General features: G+C 41.0%; 1 pseudogene across 1 annotated transcript; it reads right to left on the reverse strand.

The window, feature by feature from the left end:
* Positions 1-5,718: 5,718 nt before the first annotated feature.
* On the reverse strand, positions 5,719-21,703 carry LOC148103362 (uncharacterized; annotated as a pseudogene). Its single transcript, XR_015716820.1, has 3 exons — positions 21,453-21,703; positions 11,244-11,338; positions 5,719-10,792 (listed from the first exon to the last, which is right to left on the reverse strand). The product of XR_015716820.1 is annotated as an uncharacterized LOC148103362 (transcript).
* Between the last annotated feature and the right edge of the window lie 1,725 nt (positions 21,704-23,428).

Genomic DNA, 23,428 nt, shown 5'->3' on the forward strand with positions numbered 1-23,428 from the left:
TTCTTGCTTTACTGAAACATAGTCTTCCTCATAAACTTGTAGTTTTGCCTGTGCTGCCTTGAGTCCTTTCAGATTTTCCAATCTTTCAATTTCTCTTCTTAAGTCCTCAACTGACCTTCTCCTTGCAGCACTTTCCTCTTGTCTCTTTATCACGGCCGCTTTCGCCTTTTCTCTTTGTAACTTGCGCTCAGTTTCCTCCTTTTCCTCTAGGAGACGTTGTGACATTGCAGCAGATGCTTGCTCTGCGGATATGCGTTTTTCTTCTTCTTCAAGCATTTGCATTCTTTCTCTGTACTTCTCTTGTTCTGTCATTATCTGAAGCACAGCCTTTGTGGCTTCATACTCTGCTGCAGCTTCTTGTCTTTTGGAGGAGGAACCATTAGAAAGAACTGTATTGGCTTTAAATGGACTATGAACTGAGACACTAACAGAGCTAGAGGATGTAAATATAGAGCCTGCATCAGGCCATACAATCTCCTCTTGAGTTTCTCCTTTAATGTGACATTTGATCTTCTGCAAAACTACTGTAGTCACTGATGTGCATTTGTCTAGCTTGGAACGCATATCATGAGGTGGTCCATCCATTGCTCTGTATTCATCATAAATATCATTAAGCTCGGCTGCTTCTCGTTGTACAACGTTCATGTGACCTTCAAGAATGTCAGGTGGATCTCCTTTTATAACAGATTTTTTTGCCACTTTGATTAATGCTTTCCATCTGTCATAAATACTGTCCAAGTGACGTTGCAGCCCTTGTAACCTTTCTTTATGGAATTCTTTTCCTTTTTCTGTGAGCATGCGAGGCCTTTCACTTCTACGTTGCTCTATTTGCACTGTTTGCTCTAAAGAGGTTTCATCCACTTGCCTTGCAGCTTGTTCTGCACTGGGAGCTTCAATTTCTGTCTCATTTGTGTCTGACATTTTGAGTTCTTGTAATGCACTTATTTGTTGATGCAAAATCTCCTTTTAACTTGACTTGAGTAATGAACTTGGGTGCATTAATTCCCTTCTTGCTAACTTGTGATGCTGTTGTTGTCAGGCTTAACACAGTTCCTTATTGTTTCTTCCTCCTTGTGTCATCTTTCCAAACATGAACTTTAATGTCTGGCTTCTAGACATCTTTATGAAGAAGCAACTGTGAACTTGTGTGTCCATTAACATTTGCAGCAGCTTGGTCCTTGGTGCATTGGCACGATGTCACCACCAGGGGGCCGGGAATCATGCAGGTCCGAGTTCGACTATCACTTCTACCTCTTCTTAAAGTCAATAAAGAGTTCTTTTACTGATGGCATGAAGTTGGCTTTAATGTTAGTTGTAAGGTCTTGGGGTTGTTACAGCTTCACCTTGATCACAAACTACGCCACCGTCGAACTAAAACATAACATAAAATTCAATGAAATAGTAAGACGAGTGAAATAAAGACATAAAATTATCTATATAACATACAAACATACCTCGCTGGCTGACCCATGCTTTGAGGCAGAAATGAGCACTTTACAGATACTTTTAAGAACAACTTTCTCTTAATTAAATTGGCTTCTCTTGCTTCAACTTGCCATGGGCGTGCACATGAACATGGGCGTGCATCTCCCTCAGGTGCACCAGTGGAACCAACATGCAGTACAATAGTTCCTACATGAGAATTTTCACAATAAATGACCTAATGGCATATAAAATATGCATAGTGCAAAACAAAATACATTAACTGAAAGTAAGGCAGTAAAACCTCTCCTTACATCTCCAGTTAGTGGTTTCCAAACTTGTTTTTTTGCTTGGCCCCCTTTATTTTAAAAGAAAAAATGCCTCTCTGTGCAAAATGGGTTTAAAACATAAACAACTGTGGGATACGGTTTGCCTTTGATTTGAACCGGGGGAACAAATCGTGGCAGGATCAGCCTGATATTATTTGTATCCCACTGTAACTTTACTGTATAAAGAGCTAACATCTCCAAAATGTCAGGAGTAGTTAGTCAGTACAAAATCAAGAATGTGGGATACTGTTTGTCCGTGATTTGGAGAGCCCAGCGTGTGCTCCCGACGAAGGGAAAACCAATTCTGCAGGGGAGACCTATCTTGGCACTTGTGCAGGTGATCCAGGAGAGAAGAACAACTGCTGTCTAAGTGAAAACCTGTAGTGATCCTGTATGTGTCAGGAGTATCAGAACATTTGAGACATATTTTTTTTCTAAACACCTTGTCTCTGCGCCAAAAATTGGTCCATCCCAAGGATCGGGTCCCCCGGCACAAACAGAGTAACATAGCGTACGCTGTTAAGTGCCAGGAGGCACCTCTTTGTCTCTGTCACAGCTGGATTACAGATGTAAGTCCACACAGACTCCAGCCAGCCTTGTGTCTCCTTCACACACACTGAAACAATATGAAAATTGTTTTGTTAGTAACATGTAAAGCTGTTGTTTATCCGACTTTATCTCAGAGACAGTTTAGTTTCTAACAATTAAATGTTACAAGAAACACAAAAAAACAGCAAACATCAAAGTGGAGCAGAGTGACACTGTTACAGCAGAGATACAGGTTCTGTAGTTCTGCTGATCTGACTCTTATTTTGTCATAAAATGTTTTTGTTATTTTCAGTGAAAAACAGAATCCGAGTTTCAAACTTGACTCGATGGGGTTTAAATAAAGTTTCCAGTAAAGCTGAAAATGACAGATGATGGTAACAGATCTCGCCTACCCCCCAAATGTGCAACACCAAAAAGAGATGATTAAAAGTGTTTCTATATGCTGCTGTTCTTTAACCAGCTCCATGGAATAAAATCAAGTCCTGATAACTGAATTTATTATTCAGAATATACAAGAGAAAGACTTTATTAGACTCTGAGTGACCCCACCCAGTCTCTGCACACACAGACAAACTGAACCAGTATGAAAGTAACTCTGCTGCAAATATATATCTGCTGCTCCTGTCTCACAGGAATCGCCCATTATAAGCAGAAGCTTGTCAAACGTTGCTTGTGTAATCAGCCTAGAACTAGACTTGTAGTCAAGACCGCCTAATCCGAGACCAAGACCAGAGGGTATCGAGACCAAGACCAAGACCGAGACAAAAAAAAGTCTTTAAACTGCAGCCAGATGCTGCTACGTTTATGGGTGTCAGGTATATTTATGTGTTTTTGCTTTCGCACAGCCCTCCTCACTGCTGTCTACAGTCTCACTCACTTACTGAGAGGACAGATGGATGCTCCACTTGACTGTCGCGTCTCTCACCCTCTCTGTTTTTCACATAATGATATTATCCTATATCCACGCATGTTATTGGCCACCATATGGAGGGATTGGAGCATAACTGAGCCACTGTGTGAGAGCTGAGCAGCAAAAGCAATTTAAGTGAGGGTAGAAATGACTGAAAGATTACTAGGCTGTGTTTTGAGTTTTGTTCAAAAAAGAATGACTTCATATAGGAAAAAATAAATATCACCTTAAACTAGTTTTTTAATTAAGCAGCAAGGCAGAACAAAGTCGGCTGTATCAAGACACGCGGACTAGACCCCAATTCAACCAGACCCAACTGGTTGGGTCCGGAACTGATCCGAAATTAAAACAGGACTACAACAGTTCAAAATCAGGACTACTTAGGACTTAACCAAAACAAAACCAGTATGTCCATTGTTGTGTTCATCAGTAAATAACTGAAGCAGATTTAGAGTGCTTTGTTTAGCCGTGGTGGGTAACAACTGAAAATATGAAATAAACACACACGTAACCTAAGAATCTCTAAAAAAACAGCATTGTTGTTGTTCGGCTTGTCATTTCGCCATTTGTTGATTCACTCGAAGAGTAAGTAACGTAATATGGGTCAAGTGATCATTTTGATATCAATCTTTTGTGATGCACCATCATATTTACATTATTTGTACAGTACAAATGATTTACTTTGGTACCTGGTCAAACTTAAGCTCTCCTCTGTCTGCAGCAACTTCGCAGGCAGCAACTTCTCTCCCCTCGCTCACATGCACAAGTGCTGTTCTCAGTCGGCCCAAAATTCAGACTCTGCAGGAACTGGAAACCCTTCTACCCTCTCCAAACTTAGCAGAGGTTTACAAGTTTGTGGACAAGGCTCAGCTGGCCCAACGCTCTAAAGGAAAAGAAAGACAACGCAGGAAATTTCTCACCTTGCTTTCAAAAACACACATTCCTCATTCTGAACCTACACAACTCAGAGAGGAAAATACACCTGAAGATAGTCAGGAGAAATAGGTAAAGAACTTTTCAGACCGGAATCTCACTGAACCTGAAAAGAGAGTATTAGCCAAAGGACTCAATTTTGCCATTTCTCCGCAACAGTTGCCCATAGTGGAAGACATCACAGCCACAGAAACCGCCATACGGATTAATAAATTATCACAGACAGAAGCAGAACAGATCTGGATGAAAGTCTCAGCCACCCTCTCCAGTGCCAAAGTCCCTCCGTCCAACCTCACAATACAAGAAAAGAAGGCCATCGCTTCCCTGAGCAAAGACCACAACATCACTATTTTACCAGCTGATAAGGGAAGATGCACCGTGGTCCTAAACACTACAGATTACCACACAAAGATCACTACTCTCCTCAGTGACAACAATATCTATGGAGCCTTAAAGCGAGACCCCACAAGCAGCTACAAAAACAATGTTATAGCTTGCCTTCAGGACCTTGAAAAGGACAAAATGATTGATCGCCTTACATATCACCGCCTTTATCCAGGGGATGCTATTAACCCCGATACTTTTGTCCCCATGATAGAACAGAGAAAACCGACTCATAGTGTGTTAAAACATTTATATTTCTTTTTATTTAATCATCTTCCGGAAGACAGAGACCCCTGAACAGCCCAAACACCAGTTGCAGGATCTCTAACATTAGAATCATAAACGGTGTCTCATATAGGTATTATTTTGGTACTTTATACGTCACAGTTTCAATACAAACATTGCTTATATGGCAAAGTTTCTCTATTCTGTCTGGCTTCCTGTATTTATTAATATGCTGTACAGCTCTACACTTCCTGTTTTCAGTCTGGCTGAGCACTTAGTTTATGAGTCAAAAGTGGCCTTGCTTTATAAACCTTCATGATTAAAGTGCATAAAAAAGATCATGCATAAAACCATATAATGAGAAAATAAGGATACTAAGGATATTAATTACATGACAATGCGATACCCTGCATTTACAGACTTCCTAAAATCCACAAGGAAGGTGTCCCACTCAGACCCATAGTCAGTAGCATAAACTCTGCCACTTCTAACATTGCAAAACACCTTGCTACCATCCTTGCACCTCTCGTGGGAAACACCCCACACCACATCAAGAACTCCACCGACGTCACCGACAAGGTCCAGAAACTTACCTTGGATCCAGATGACACCATGGTGTCCTTTGATGTAGTCTCTCTCTTCGCTTGCATACCCACCAAGCAGTGGCGCGTCTAGAAAAATTTTGTTGGGGGGGCCAAGTAGGGGCACAGATTTGGAGAAGGGCGGCAGATGTAATTGGCAGATAATGTTAAAAAAAAGAATTCTACCAACCATATTTTATGACCTTTTTGTCCCTTGAAGATCATTTCAGTTTTTAATGAGCTGCAGGAACTGTGCTCAGTGTGAGTGGAGAACAGCAAGGTCTCCTCCTCTGATAAACCTCCACATGTACCACCCGAAAACAGTTAAATTACTTTGAATCTGAAATCAGGGCTCAAACTACTTGTTCTGAGACCATTTCTTTATTTTTCACACCAAACTGTTTAATAAGACAAACTTTACACAGAGTTCATCAAATATAACTAACGATTTAACATTATCAGGATTTCATAATGCAAACTTCAAATTAACAAGAAAAAAGCTGCAGAACATGTGGATCAAAATGAAATCATTAAAAAAACATGTGGACTTCAACGATACGGTAAATACACTAAAGTGAAAGGAGGAGCCAAAAAAACATGTTTAATAGAATTTGAATTAACAAAAGGGTCCTTATTTGTGCTGCCATTTTTAACGTTTAACATTTCTTTAAAATGAATACATTTAAAACAAAGAAGTTAATTTTGGAAAAACTAAGAAAGTTCAAATGAAAGAAATTGAAATATATATCCATATCAGTAATTTTGATACAATATCAGTTTGGTAAAAACCTTAATAATACAGTAACAAGTACAACTACTAAACACTACTGTGTCCAAAGGGAACAAAGATTAAAATGTAACAGGGATAACATTTTAAAGAATTAAAATCCCTCAAAGGAAAAAACATAAACTTGATATACATGGTAAATGGCCTGTATTTGTATAGTGCTTTACCAGTCCCTAAGAACCCCAAAGCGCTTTACACATCCAGTCATCCACCGATTCACATGATGGCAAGCACAGCCACCCTGGGCCGCACTGACAAGAGGCGAGGCGGCCAGACACTGGCGGCACCAGACACAACGACCGAGACTGTCCAAGCCAGGGCTCGAACCGGGAACCTTCCGATTACAAGGCAAACTCCCAACTCTTGAGCCACAATCGCCCTGTAGTGACAGTGACAGAGAAGCTGCATGTATAGCTGTACATATATGTGTACACAGCCCTGTATGTACACAGCCCTATATATTAGGGCTGGGCGATATGGCCTAAAATTCATATCGCGATATAATTTGAAGCACGTGCGGTAACGATATATATCACGATATATTCTTTTCTTCTGTATAACGTATTTTCCACACTATAGGGCACACTTAAAATCCTTTAATTTTCTCAAAAATCGAAAATGTGCCTTATGTATGAATTCTGGTTGTGCTTACTGACCTTGAACTAATTTGGGCGTGCAGAAATCTGTTAAAAAAATGTTTTAGTACAACTTTGGTAAGCCGCACTGCTTGATGGATTGTCAGAGCATTACGGCTGCCGTAGTGCGGAGCTTCGCGGAGTAATCTGGGTCCAAAACTCCGTCCACTTCAGGTCCCAAAGTCAAACGAACACTAAGAGTTAAAAATGGTCTAAATTCTTTCATCTTTAATTAAATCATCAGCGTTGCTGCTTTATCGGGTGTAACAATTAAGTTTAACATCCATGCATCCATGAAAACAGAATTTATTAAATTTAACGGAGTTAGAAGTTAACAGGAAGTTGGCTCGCTAGTTTCCACCTAAACATTTCATACCATGTTCTGACTGAGAGATTTTTGAAACTAATTAAAACGTACAGCTCTGCTACCACTTCCAACATAAATGAAGACAGAAAACTAAACAACAGTGGCATTTGCAGGGTTACTGAAGTTGGACTACCTGGTATATAATGTGCTACGTGATTGCTAGCAACACAGCTATGTTAGTATAACATTAGCACAGTGAAGCTGGAGGATGAACGCCAACTTTTTTCCACTTGATAAAAGTTAACGTGACAGATTCTGGTGCTCAGGGACAAATGCAATCGCATAGCAGGATGCTATAAACGCGACAAACTTCAGTCAGGAGAACTGAGATTATTCATCCAAAATATGAGGTTAGTTATTAATATACTGCAACAACATGGGAACAGAACAGCTGGGAGAGAATTCAACATTAATGAATCAATGTTGCGGAAGTGGAGGAGGCGCGGTTTTTGGCTTTCCCCATATTTCAATAGTGCTTCATCTCTGTGCTATGACTGTCGCCCGGCATAATTTGCAGATGATAATGGTTTTAGCCGCTGCGATGCTTTCGACCAAAACAGGCGCAGCTTGATGACATCATTAGCATGCGCTATCGCGATAGAGCGATACAGTCAAAATCTCTATCGTTGGCCAAATTTATATCGTTTCTATCGCCCACCCCTACTATACATGCAGCTTCCTAAATGTAACATTCAGGATTATTCACTGCAGGTCCAGAAATCAGAGCCACCTCATCAGATCCAAGTGTGACATCAGCTGACACTCTTTACAGGAGATTCCATCTGAACTCTGTGGAGCCTGATCTCAAGGTTTTTACGTCTGACCCTGAAAGCAGAAGAGGATCTTTCTCTCTCTTCAGATTCATTGTGATCCAGTGATTTCAGTCCTGCATGATCAGGCTGATGTTTGCACAGAGTAGATAATGAAGTGAATGTTTTTGCACATTGGTAACAGTGAAACAGTTTATTTACAGTGTGGGATCGTTTGTGTTCGGAGTATGAACCGAGATTCCTGAAGCTCTTGTCACACTGGTCACAGCTGAAGTTCACTTCCATGTGAGTACGTTCATGTTTGTTACGATGACCTGATTGTGAGAAGCTTTTGTCACAGTGTCTGCACTTCTATGGTGTCTCTCCTGTGTGGATTTGCTTATTCTTGTTCTTTAAGCTCACGTGCAGTGGTGACGGATGACCCATACTGGTCACAGATGTGCTTTTTGAACACACTGTAGAAGAGTTCATGTATTTTTAATGTACTTGGTTTGTGGAAGCCTCTCCCACATTCTTTGCAGTAGTTCATTTCGTCTCCAGTGTGTCTACATTGATGTGGTTTAAGGTCCCGTTGATGATTGGAGCTATTTCCACAAAAGTCACAGAGAAACGTTTTCCCACCACCACAGTGACGACAGGGTTGAGAACTGGATCCATCTGCGTTGCTCTGCTTCTAAACAATGACAGCATAAGTGATGTCTGCCAACGTCCAATTACGTTTTACTGTTTACATTATAACACTCAGCTTACCGAGCGAAAATGATTCTTCTTTTTCTTTTTCCAAACTGTTCATTCAGTATAACTCCATAAGTTTACTGATCAGATTTGTTCCAAACAATCAGGTTAAAATTACAAGATAAAAAAATCAATACATCCTCACAGTAACTGCACTTGTAGAGTTACTTTCCGGTGTGGATCTGTTGGTGTTTTTTCAGGTAATGTGGAGATTTAAAAGTCTTCTCACACAGGTCACATTTATAAGGTCTCTCCTCAGTGTGGCTAAACATGTGTAGTTTTAACTGTGCATCTGTTGTAAACAGTTTCCCACACTGATCACAGTAGGAAACATCATTTCCAGTGTGAATCCGTAGGTGAATATTTCGGTACTTTTTTTCACTGAACCTTTTTCCACAAAAGTCGCAGCTGTAGGCCTTAATTCCAGAGTGGGTAACTAGATGCTTCTGTAAGTTTCGACTTTGACCAAAAGCTTTACCACACAAGTCACAGCTGTAAGGTTTAACTCCACTGTGGATGAGTTGGTGTTCTTTTAAGGATCCAGCCCAGGCAAAAGACTTTCCACACAACTCACAGCTGTAAGGTTTAAGTCCACTGTGGATGAGTTGGTGTTTTTTTAAGGATCCAGCCCAGGCAAAAGACTTTCCACACAACTCACAGCTGTAAGGTTTAAATCCACTGTGGATGAGTTGGTGTTTTTTTAAGTCTCCAGCCCAGGTGAAAGATTTTCCACACAACTCACAGCTGTAAGGTTTAAATCCACTGTGGATGAGTTGGTGTTTTTTTAAGTCTCCAGCCCAGGTGAAAGATTTTCCACACAAGTCACAGCTGTAAGATTTAACTCCACTGTGGATGACTTGGTGTTTTTTTAAGCCTTCAGCCCGGGTAAAAGACTTTCCACACAAGTCACAGCTGTAAGATTTAACTCCACTGTGGATGACTTGGTGTTTTTTTAAGCCTTCAGCCCAGGTAAAAGACTTTCCACACAACTCACAGCTGTACATTTTAACTCCACTGTGGATGAGTTGGTGTTTTTTTAAGTCTCCAGCCCAGGCAAAAGACTTTCCACACAAGTCACAGCTGTAAGATTTAAGTCCACTGTGGATGACTTGGTGTTTTTTTAAGCCTTCAGCCTGGGTAAAAGACTTTCCACACATGTCACAGCTGTAAGGTTTAACTCCACTGTGGAGGAGTTGGTGTTTTTTTAAGCTTCCAGCCTGGGTAAACAATTTTCCACACAAGTCGCAGCTGTAAGGTTTAAATCCACTGTGGATGATTCTGTGTTTTTTTAAGTTTCCAGCCAGGGTAAAAGATTTTCCACACAAGTCGCAGCTGTAAGGTTTAAATCCAATGTGGACGATTCTGTGGTTTTTTAAGTTTCCAGCCTGGGCAAAAGACTTTCCACACAACTCACAGCTGTAAGGTTTAACTCCACTGTGGAGGAGTTGGTGTTTCTTTAAGCCCCCAGCCCGGGTAAAAGACTTTCCACAAAACTCACAGCTGTACGCTTTAACTCCACTGTGGATGAGTTGGTGTATTTTTAAGTTTTGAGACAGGGCAAAAGACTTTCCACACAACTCACAACTGTATGCTTTAACTCCACTGTGGATGAGTTGGTGTCTTTCTAAGGATCCAGCCTGGGTAAAAGACTTTCCACACAAGACACAGTTGTATGCTTTAACTCCACTGTGGATGAGTTTGTGTTCTTTTAAGTCTCCAGCCTGGGTAAAAGACTTTCCACAAAACTCAGAGCTGTACGCTTTAACTCCACTGTGGATGAGTTGGTGTCTTTTTAAGTTTTGAGCCAGGGTAAAAGACTTTCCACACAAGTCACAGCTGTATGCTTTAACTCCACTGTGGATGAGTTGGTGTGTTTTTAAGGATCCAGCCTGTGTAAAAGACTTTCCACACAAGTCACAGTTGTATGCTTTAACCCCACTGTGGATGATTTTGTGTTTTTTTAAGTTTCCAGCCTGGGTAAAAGACTTTCCACACAAGTCACAGTTGTATGCTTTAACCCCACTGTGGACGATTTTGTGGTTTTTTAAGTTTCCAGCCTGGGTAAAATCCTTTCCACACTCATCACAGCTGTAGGTTTTGTCTCCCTTTCTTCTGTGAGGTTTGTCGGCCTCCTGAGAGCACTGTCTTCTTGCTCCATGTTGGTCCTGCAGTGACAGAGATACAAACAGAAGGAGTGAGTGAAATGCAGTCGTGGAACAAACTGAAACTCCCTCCGTCAGTGGAATCAAACATGTAGACAAACACACTGTTGGTGTGTTACCACCCCCCTTTGGTGATAGTACCAAATTACAATGATGTGACACAATGAGAGGTATAATTAAAATGACATTAGGAAATATTGATCAGCAGAGAAAATCTTTTATGTCATAAAATTTTTTTGAGTTCAACTGATGATATTGTTGTTTCAATGTGTGTAGATAAAATATGATCTTTGTATTTTTTTGTAACTTCTGTGGTTTCTGATTTTGAATGTAGATTCTGTATATATGGAGGAGCCCAGGATGCAAAAGATAAAGCTGCTGTTAACGTGTTTTTAAAAACCAACCACCTGTACACACAGTTTCAATAAAAGTGTAACTGTGATGTTTTTCTCACCTTTTGTGTTGAAGTCATTGTTTCCTCTGTAGTGGCTGAGCTGAGTCCAAATGGATGAAATTGTTCCTCTGTTGCTCCACCAGACTCTTCTGCTCCTGTTACTCAGAATAAAAAAGTGTATGTATGTATACATATATATACACACACATATATATACACACACACACATATATATATATATACACATACATATATATACATATATACACACACACACACACACACACACACATATATAATGTATACACACACACACACACACACACACACACACACACACACACTACGCAGCTGGATAGCGTAGTGGTTAGACTACACACCGGAGCAGAGGATCGCAAGTTCGATTGCTGCCTGGGGTGTCTGTATCCAGTAAGGGTCCTAAGGCTAGACCCCCTATGCTAAGCGAGCCTACCGCAGACATGAGCGAGACAGATAAATATGAAGGCATGCCGGCTCGGACGTCGCCCGGATCAACAAGGTCCGCGTCAGGTGTTGAGGAACCAGAGCACCCTGACGAGAAGTGGGCTACTGGAACAAGAAGGCATCGGTGGGCAAGAGACGAAAACAGGGTGCTGTTGGAATGCTACTACGCAAGTAACCCCGGCGGAAGGGGCTACATGAAAAGGATGAGGGACCTATGGATTCTTCGATACCCAACATCCACAATGACGGCGAAACAACTAGTAGCTCAGTGTTCCAACATTCAAAAGAAGGGACTGCTTTCACAGCTAGAGATTGACGAGGTACAACATAAGCTACGGCAAGGAGGAGTCAGGACGCCAGGTCAGGGGGGAGATATCATCACCCCCACCGAGACTGGGTACAAAGCCCCAAGTGCGGTAGGAGAAGGATCGTTGAGTGCGAGAAGAACTGACCTGAAATATAGGATCATAGCTAAGCTTGAAACCTGGATCCCCCGAAGCCGGTTACCAAGATTACTGCTAGAGGATGTTAATGCAGCACTACGGACAATACCTACAACCACAATTACCGACACAAACAAGCTGATCTACAATATGGCAGCAGTGATCAGTGAGATGCTTGGCTACAAGTTGAACAGCCACAAGGGGCAGTACCCTCCCTGGAGAAGGAGGCTAGAGGGCAAGATCAAAGTAGCACGGAGGGAGGTTAGCCAACTAACGGAGTTGCAGAAAGGTGCGACAAAGAAGGTGCATAAGAAATACAGCAAGCTGTCCATACCTGAGGCCTTGGAAACTGCCAAGCAAAGACTCACAGCCTTGGCCAGCCGCTTGAGGAGGTACACCAGAGAGATAGAAGGCAGGATAATAAACCAGCTGTTCTCCACAGAACCAGCAAAGGTGTACTCTCAGTGGCAAGGGAACAATAATAAGACAAAAGCACCACCAAGGCTGGAGACGGAGCAATACTGGAAGAGCATATGGGAGAAGGACGCAACCCATAACGGCAATGCTCAGTGGCTAGTGGATCTGAGGGCAGATCATAGCGACCTCCCTGAACAGGGTTCAGTAACCATCACAGTGGCAGATATCCAAGAAAGGGTCTCCAGTATGAAGAGTTGGACAGCACCAGGGCCCGACATGGTTCACGCCTACTGGCTAAAGAAGCTGACTGCACTCCACGAGCGTCTGGCAGCACAAATTAGTTAATTAGTTAGTTAATTAGTTAACGAGGGACACCCGGAATGGCTAACCGAAGGTCGGACGGTCCTGATCCCCAAGGACCCCAAGAAGGGACCAGTCCCCTCCAACTACTGACCAATAACCTACCTCAGTACTACATGGAAGCTCTTGTCAGGCATCATATCGGCTAAGATGAACAGGCACATGGGTCAATACATGAGCGGGACACAGAAAGGAATTGGCAAGAATACCAGAGGTGCAAAACACCAGCTACTGGTAGACAGAACAGTCAGACGAGACTGCAAGACCAGACTGACCAACCTGTGCACTGCCTGGATTGATTACAAGAAGGCCTATGACTCAATGCCCCACAGCTGGATACTGGAATGCCTAGAATTGTACAAGATCAATGGGACCCTAAGAGCCTTCATCAGGAACTCAATGGGGATGTGGCGTACAACACTAGAGGCCAACTCCAAGCCCATAGCACAAGTCACCATCAAGTGCGGGATCTACCAAGGAGATGCTCTGTCCCCACTGCTGTTCTGCATAGGCCTGAACCCCCTCAGTGAGATCATTAACAAGACTGGCTACGGATACCGACTACGGAACGGAGCAGTTGTCAGCCACCTCCTGTACATGGATGACATCAAGCTGTATGCCAAGAGTGAACGAGACATCGATTCACTGATCCACACTACCAGGCTATACAGCAATGACATTGGAATGTCGTTCGGGCTGGAGAAGTGTAGTCGGATGGTAACAAAGAGAGGGAAGGTAGTCAGAACTGAAGGGATTGAACTACCAGAAGGCAACATTGCAGACATAGAGGACAGTTACAAGTACCTGGGGATCCCGCAGGCGAATGGGAACCATGAAGAGGCCGCTAGGAAAGCTGCAACCACCAAGTACCTGCAGAGGGTCAGGCAAGTCCCAAGGAGTCAGTTGAACGGTAAGAACAAGATCCGGGCCATCAACACGTACGCCCTGCCCGTGATCAGGTACCCTGCTGGGGTAATAGGCTGGCCAAAAGAGGAGATAGAAGCCACTGACATAAAGACAAGAAAGCTCCTTACCATGCATGGAGGGTTTCACCCCAAGTCCAGCACCCTGAGGCTGTACGCTAAGCGGAAAGAAGGGGGCCGGGGACTGGTGAGTGTCAGCAACACAGTCCAGGATGAGACAACGAACATCCAAGAATACATCACGAAGACGGCCCCAACTGACAGCGTGCTCAGTGAATACCTCAGGCAGCAGAAACCCAAGAAAGAGGAGGGAGACGAGGGACCATCATGGAAGGACAGGCCCCTGCACGGTATGTACCACCGGCAGATAGAGGAGGTGGCTGATATCCAGAAATCCTACCAGTGGCTGGACAAAGCTGGACTGAAAGATAGCACAGAGGCACTAATCATGGCAGCACAAGAACAAGCTCTGAGTACAAGATCCATAGAGGCTGGGGTCTATCACACCAGGCAAGACCCCAGGTGCAGGCTGTGTAAAGATGCCCCAGAGACAATCCAGTACATAACAGCAGGGTGCAAGATGCTAGCAGGCAAGGCATACATGGAACGCCATAACCAAGTGGCCGGCGTAGTGTACAGGAACATCTGTGCCGAGTATAACCTGGAAGTCCCGAGGTCAAAATGGGAAATGCCCCCAAGCGTGGTGGAGAATGACCGAGCTAAGATCCTGTGGGACTTCCAGATACAGACGGACAAAATGGTGGTGGCTAACCAACCGGACATAGTGGTGGTAGACAAACGGAAGAAGACGGCCGTAGTGATCGATGTAGCGGTTCCGAATGACAGCAATATCAGGAAGAAGGAACACGAGAAGCTGGAGAAATACCAAGGGCTCAGAGAAGAGCTCGAGAGGATGTGGAGGGTGAAGGTAACGGTGGTCCCCGTGGTAATCGGAGCACTAGGTGCGGTGACTCCCAAGCTAGGCGAGTGGCTCCAGCAGATCCCGGGAATAACATCGGAGATCTCTGTCCAGAAGAGCGCAGTCCTGGGAACAGCTAAGATACTGCGCAGGACCCTCAAGCTCCCAGGCCTCTGGTAGAGGACCCGAGCTTGAAGGATAAACCGCCCGCAGGGGCGTGCTGGGTGTTTATATACATGCACATATATACATATACATAAGGAGTGCAACGATACACAAAATTCACGGTTCGATATTTTTTCGATACAAAAAAATGTTCATGCCTTATCTAATCTGTCATTTATTAAAATTATAAATATATATTTTAACTCAAAAGTACAGTTTTAATCTGATCGAGAAATCACTCATCTTTGGAAAAGAGAGTTTATTACAGAAAAATGGCTCTTTCCAAAATAAAAGCTATACTATACGCTTCTTCTGGGGTATACTCTCAGCAGCATATTAAACATATCAGGTCCCCATAAGGAGCATCATGTGCTAACGGCTGTCTAAATGACTCCGGTAAAGTTTGTAGCATGCCTGCTTGTTGTTTTTGTCTGCTTCCACTTGTCTTTGCACTAGGATGATGTCGGCGTAAATGTGCAGTCATATTCGTTGTGTTCCCACTAGTGCTGTCAGCGGTAATCTGAAATGAGGTTAACGCCACAACACGGCAAATCTCCGTTAACAAGCTACCGCAAATTGCCCCGTGCGTGGGGCTGGAAGGCCAACACGTTAACGAGCTAACTGCGCTAACACACTAGTTCCCACCCATGTAATTGAGCATTGCTGGCACATCAAACATACTGTTTTACTTTTGTCCATGACGCGCTTACCTTCAGGGTCATACGTCACATGAAGACAAAAATAGTTCCAAACGCCAGATCTGAATGAGGGTGGGGGAGGTTCAATTTGCCATGTTGCAACAAGCTTAGCTTCTGTCTTGCTAGCGTGTGCTGCGCTCAGTGGATCTGCGCTCGACAGTGCAGCCTAGGCGGAGTAGTCGAACGCAGATCCACTGAGCTCATAACATAGACGAGAAGGGTCTGGCTGCAGCCACTGGGGAGCGCCATATTGGGACCTTCACACTAACCGGAAACACGTGACCTCCACAGTAGGCTGAAATACATTCCCGCATGGATTTTTTTTTTGTCTCATTCCTGCATGGATCATTAACCTTGCAAATCAATCGTAAAGGCTGGTACAGCGTTACAACAACTGTCCCCATATGGAAAAGAAATAGTAAAAACTTATATGATTTACTCATGAAAGTGGCCACTTTCTCATTATTTTCATATATTGTTTTAGTAAGTATCCAAAATCCACATACAAGTTTTATTATATAATTTTTCAAGGGATCTTATGCGTTTTCACTCTTGTATGCTTTTCATACAAGTTTCACACAAGACAGATACAAACTTTATAAGATTTATATATATCTTTTCCATATGGGTCATACCCCCGAGGTATCTAAACTTAAGTAAGGAATGTGTGCACTTTTAACACCTCTGACTAGCATTTAGTGGTCCCTTTCAAACATATTTGATTGTTTGTTATTGAACCAATTCACTTCACTGCTTTTCACTATCTGACATCAATGCACATTGTTCCATTTACTGCATAGTGCGCTTTATTCATGTCTCTCATTCCACCTGCATCAACATTGTAAAGTTTGTCAAAAAGAGATTTATACTTTTATAAATACTAATACTCTCTATTCCATTCTGTTCTGCTTTTTTATGCAGCGATATTTTATGTGCCATCTCATTTCCAAATGACAACGATTAAAAAAAAAAAAATGAAAAAAATGAAAAAAAAAAAAAAAAAGACGACGACGATTGTAATGCATTTTGATCCAGGACGTAATCTGCATGAAAACAAGCGCTCACTCTTCCTGCTCAACAAATGACAAGGGCGGAGCCACGTGATACAGAAGCTGGCTGCTAAAATTGGCGGGGGAAAAACAACGGAGAGCACGTCAGGGATGACGAGAAAGTGACAGGAGAAAATCCGTCCCGGTCAACCACCCAAACATCAATAACGGGAACCTTATGCAGTGCTTCCCTATATCCGTCGAACTCCCGCAGGCACAAAGAAATTACGGAGGCTATCACTTATCACCTGACCAAAGATATGGCTCCCATCAACACTGTGCAAAACGAGGGATTTAGGAAAATGATCAATACCCTAGACAAACGCTACGCAGTGCCGTCCCGCAACTATTTTTCTATTGTTGCACTACCTGCTCTATACACGCAGTGTCGAGCAACGGTGGAGACGGAATTTCAAGCAGTACAACATTTTGCGGCAACGCCAAAATGTGAGACATTTGTTGTTTTTATGTTTATTTATTGTTTTTATGTTCAGTCTCAACTGTTACGAAGTTGATGTGCAGTTAATAAGCGCAATAAATATTTATATTGGAAAAGAAAATCGTGAGAGAATCGTGATCTCAATTCTAAGCAAAAAAAAAATCGTGATTCTCATTTTATGCAAAATCGTGCAGCCCTACATGTCAGCATTTAGGACTGCTTCCCACTGAACTCTCCGTGGAGCCCCATCTCCCTTTTGATGTCTTGTCTCCAGCATCTAAACCATTTTCTGAATATTCGGTAGAGCATTCATGTGCTACTCCCTCTGTGCTAAATGAAACTGCGGCTTGTGGAAAGTCCATGAAAATTAAATGCCCTCACTGTGGTCTTAGTCTTCTTCTTCTTCTTCTTCTGACGAGCAGGGACTACAGGTCAATGCGATGTTTGACATTTAATGGACAAATTAAGGCACTGGCTGTTTGTTTGTATTTTTATGTGTTGTTTGTTTTTCAGTGTACAGAATTCCAGTTAAACTTATTATAAAATGTTGTTCACTTGTTTTATGCCCATACTTATAGTAAAATATTTAAGTGTAAATGTAACAGCATTGTTTATGCTTGTAACTTCCGAGTAAAAAGCTTATTGTTGATATTAACATTAATGTATTATCCTGTAATCAATAATATTTTTATACATTTTACGCATTAACCCTCTGATCTCTATCCTGGTCATTTGGGGCCACTTCACTTCTTTTTTGGGGGGAGGTTTTTTTTGTTTTTCTGACTACTACACTGCATTAGACCAAAAGAATGACACAGGTTTGATCTTAAGGATCTAGTAGTTGTGTGTGTTTGTGCATGACATTGCAATGCAAACATGTATTTGCAAGACAGACGGCAATAAATTATGATGCATCAAATATTTTACAGGCTGCAGTGAATGGTTGTTGATACAGGTTATTGAGCTTTGAGTTTCCCAGTCAAACTTAGCTTTGACACACATGCTAACACTCTTACTCTTGTACATTTCATAACAAGATACCAAAGCCAAAATATTAACTCTCAAACAAACAATTCAAAGCTGCAGCACACACAGCAACAAACACTGTTAGTAAATGTGTCCTGGAGTTTCTGCAGGTGCAAAAAGTGCTGCTGCTGTAAGTAAGCCTAACAGCTTCCAGATCACTTATATTTCTGGAAAGATGGCAAGAAGGGAATTACTGCTCATTTCTACAATCTCGCAGATCTTGGGATACAATGCATTTGTCCCATGAAAACCACTTAACAGTAGTAGGAGTCCACTAAAACCTACAAATGAAGAGTGATCCTGGAAGAAATAGGGTGCACACTATAGTGACCTAAACAATTGCAAGACAGCCTTGTCCGCGATGATTATATGAAAAAAAAAAAAGACTTATGAAACCATTAGGACGTTTATTACTGTTTTATCTGAAAAGCTACTGGTAATATATAACCTAACTGGGATTTAAAGTGTAAAAAACAGAATGTAGATAAAATTTTGGTTTTGATGAAAAGGACTGGTGCTAATTTAAAGTGTCGGTTTAAAGTAGATAAAGTTTAAAGAAAAAGTAGATAAATGTTTTAATAAGTATACATTTTACAGCATTTTGTGAACATACACAAAGGTGGCCATTTTTGGCAACGGACAACCTGAGGGAGAGTTTTATATTTTTTGCTGTCCTTGAACAAAAATAATAGTGCACAATAATCAATGTTGATGTTAATATATTAGATGCCCCAGACTTTACTATTAATAATACAGTGGTCCCTCGTTTATCACGGGAGTTACGTTCTAAAAATAACCCGCGGTAGGTGAAATCTGCGAAGAAGTAAACTTTATTTTTTACAATTATTGTAGCTGTTTTAAGACTGTAAAACCCCTTACTACATGCTTTATACACTTTCCTCAGACAAATACGAACATTTTCACACTTTTTTTCTTTTGTTTAAACACTCTTAAAGTTTAAACCTTCGTAGAAACATAAGTCCGTTAAAAAATGAAACCGTGCAAAATGTTTCGCCGGCATTGTTGTGTTTGTCGGGGAGAAAACTTACAAACATACAGTGCAGCACTTCAGAGTTACACTGCTCGAAGATTTATATAAATTCGATAAGCTAAACGCATTCTGTACTGTACAGCAGCGGTGTCCAACCTTTTTTGCACCACGCACCAGTTTAATGTCAGAAAATATTTTCACGGACCGGCCTTTTACAGTGTCGCGGATAAATACAACTAAATAAAATGATACAGACAAAGACAAAAACTGTGGTTCACTGTGTGATTGTGTAACTTTATTAGCAGGGTCCTCCTGAAATGCACCAACAACATTGAGAGTAACATCCTCCTCTCTGCTTCTTGAAGCTCTCTGGTCGCTCTGGTAATGCATAAATAGTTCTTTCAAAATAAGACACACGACCACAACACGGGAAAAAGACCCAGGGAACCCGACTTAACGATTAAAAACCCTGAAAACCATACACTTCACACCCGAGCCTCAACTCTTGCGACCCGGTACCAAAGGAGCCCGGATGTTGCGGACCGCTGCTGTACAGGAGACATGGCACTAGATTTATTGACAATGGTCTACAGCAATCAGAACGCACAACACAATGTGCTGTAAAAAAAAAATAAAAATAATAATAATAATAAAAAAAACAAAAACAAAACACGAAATCAGCGAAACAGCGAGTCCGTGAAAGGCTAAGCACGTTATAGCGAGGGACCACTGTACAATAATTTCCAGTAGCACTGCTGATATATGAAATGGTGAGTTTTGAGGTTGTCTTCAAACAAGTGCATTGTACTAGAAAAGGGTGTTTGAAGGATTAAAAATGTAAAAAGTAATGACTATTTTATATTTGTGAAAAAACTTTATGCAGAAAAAGTAGCAAAGAAACAAAAACATAACACATGGACACTTTTGCCACGAACAAGCTGAAGGGATGGATTTTTTTTAATAAACCCGGATTGTTAAAAAAAAAAACCCACTTAGAATCAAATTTATTTATCAGCAGCATCAATAGTAACAAAAATACAATTTAGTTTTCGCTGTCAAAGTCGATTTAACTTAAGTTAAGCGTTTCCGGTTACTGTGGAGGTCACGTGCCTCCGGTTACTGTGGAGTTCAGGTGCTTCCGGTTACTGTGGAGGTCGCAATATGGCGGTCCCCGGTGGCTGCAGCCAGTAGTGATGTGCGATACCACTGATTTCCTTTCCGATCCAATACCAAGTAATATTCAGGGTGGTATCGACGATACTGATCCGATACCGATACTTTGTACAAAAACTTATTTTATTTATTGTATCTCAAATTATAGCGTCATAATGATTACAGGACATCAGAGTACTTGTTTCCAACAATGACGGCAGCTGCTTAGTTTTAATATTACTCTTATTTCTCTTTCTGAGTCGCAAAAAAACTTTTAACATATTTTCAGGTGAGAATGTAGCTGTGTAAACTTTAAATATCTGAGCCGATCGACACATCGTCTTCAAATCCCCGAGGTCTTTCGCTACTCGGGTTAAACATGATATATAAGTCACTTAGATAACTTAAAAATGTTATTGTTTGGCTTTTTCAGTGTTTTATTTGTTCGTGAGTAAATCAGTTTGGCTGAGATCAAAGTTATTAGATTAGATTAAATTTAATTTAACTTTATTAATCCCTCGGGAGGGTTCCTCCGGGGTTTTCACACAGCTGAATAAACGTCAAACAGAAAACTGATTAACAGAAGTGTGAGATGGTCGAGAGTTTACATCAGCGCCCGGTTATATTTTAGATAGCAAGGAGCAGACGGCAGAGTTTCACTCCACCGAGGGAGCTCGTGACCTACTACCCGGCTTTCTCGACCACGAAGGCCGGGTCCTCAGGTGGAAGCAGCCTCTGAATTTGGACACCCCCGCTGTTTCCGGACATTTAACGTATTTCATCCGATAAATAAACACTATAAAATGTATAAAATGTAATGTGAGAATCGATTCTAGAACATAAATGACATGTAATGGTATCAGAGGAATCGATATTTCAGGATCGATCCGCACATCACTAGCAGCCAGACAGCATTGTCAGAAGAAAAGTTGATTGCCCTCCCCCAGGCTTGTACTCGTGGCTTCATGTCCTGGGGTGGGGGTTGGTTGTTCTCCTGCCCTGCACCCCATCCTTTTGTTCATATTCCAAGATTATTTTTTCTATATGTATTCTTACACTCTAGCAACCGCCATATTATAATGTTGCAAGCAATCACAAACTCTACAGTCTCTCTAACTTCAATGTATAGTAAGCAATCTATTATTCTCACCAGAGAAAAACTCAACATAAACTAAAACCACATCAAAGTTAGCTCCGTGCTTACCTTTAGATGAGCCCACAAACGAGAGAACTGTGATTAAGCTAGAAGCCTTTCCAAACACAGTTAACAGGTCAGGAAGCTGAGACACACGTGGTTCGCGCTGATCTCAGCTACAATCCAAGAGATAACGGTGGGTAGATCGATGCAGATATCGATTGAAAAGTAGGTAGTTGTATATGATCCTGTAAGTTTACTACTTTACTCCCGTTTCACGAAAAAGCAGCTCTGTCTGCTCGACTCCTCTCCTGCACACACACTTTGCTCCGCCCCCTTTAACCCAGCACTGCAGCGATTTTTTTGCTGTGCGGTCACGTGACTCAGCTGCACAACGTAATCCCGTGGTGTGTTATTTCAAAATTAGCGCCAATAGCGCTCCTATGGGATCAGAACATTTGCTGTGTCCGAATTCAGGGGAAGGATGCTCATGAGGACACTACCTACCTTCGTCACAACGTAGTGTCCTTAGACAAACTGGTAGTCTTTTTTTATTTTATTTTTTTATTAGTAATATTAACATACAAACAAAATGCACCATATATAACACATTCAGAGAATAAACATTCCTTACATATTAGCAACTTTCATACCTAGGAAAAAGAAAATATAAAGATGGGGTCATATAATTTAACAGATTATTAACTCACTAAACTCACAAAATCTTCCACAAAGGAAACAAAAAAAGCAGCCTTTTTCTATTTAACTAAAGTCAAAGATTTAACCAACGGGTTTAAGTCGTTTTTCCAGTAAGCTAGTGTTGGTTTGGTCTTAAAAAAAAACGACATTTATGTATAAATTGCTTGGACAAGATTAATAACACATTAACACCACAATTAGCTTTCTTTTCTTTCAAAAACACTCCAAACATTATCATATTTAAGGTAAATGAGGTCATTTGAATCCCACTGGAATAAAACCAGGTATGAAAATCCAACCAAAATATTTGTATAAAATTGCACAAAAAGAATAGATGGTTCAAATCCTCCTTTTCTGTTTCACAAAATACACAATTACCAGTTTCTATTTTGAAACTATCACCAAGAAGTCTATTTGTCGGGTAAATTTTATTCAAAATCTTAAATTGGACTTCTTTCCCTTTAGGAGGGATAGAGAAGGTGATATGATCAGTTCTTATTTTTTCAATTTCTTCCCTTTGGAAATCTTTTAATATGTAATTACATCTAAGTAAATTTGGAGAATAAAGACTCCTTAATGAAGATCTTAGAAACGTATTATTGCATTTAACAGCACAAAATCGAATATCATCTATATATAATTGCCTTAACTTGGGGGAGATGTCAGAATATATTATATCATTTACAACTATGTTTTTAAGTGACAATGGAATGGATTTTATAACCCGATTAAATTTACTTTTAGAACATTGGATATTAAACTTTTGGCAAAAATCTTGATGTCCTAGAACATGTCCTTCCTCATCTACAAAATGGCCAATTGCCAAAACACCTTTTGATAACCAATCTTGAATAAAAATAGATTTTCCGTTCATCAGTATATATCTATTGTTCCAAATTGGGCTATTATGTGGAGTGAAATTATGTTTAAATAACATTTTCCAATAAAGAAGGACCTGTTTATGGAATTCAGAGAGTTTAACAGGTAGTTTAGTAATTTCAAAGTCACACTTTAGGAGAAAATCGATACCCCCCAATGTGTTAAAGACCTTACTTGGTATAAAAAAACCAAATGGAGGGTGGATTATTTAGGAAGGATTTTAACCATTTAAGTTTCAAAACACCATTCATTATATCAAAGTCAGTTGCGTTTCCATCACCTTCAATGTATGGTTTAACCAAATCATCTTTAGATATATAATGGCACTTATTCCTCCAAATAAAGTTAAAAATTCAAGCTATAAATTTTTTTTCATAACTTTATTTGATATTGATAAAGAGTAAGCTGGATATATAAATCTAGATAAACTATCCATTTTGGTTAATAATATTCTTCCAAAAATTGTG

The sequence above is a fragment of the Neolamprologus brichardi genome, chromosome 3 (assembly GCF_056152115.1).
Source record: "Neolamprologus brichardi isolate AB-2024 chromosome 3, ASM5615211v1, whole genome shotgun sequence".
NCBI classification, from domain to species: domain Eukaryota; kingdom Metazoa; phylum Chordata; class Actinopteri; order Cichliformes; family Cichlidae; genus Neolamprologus; species Neolamprologus brichardi.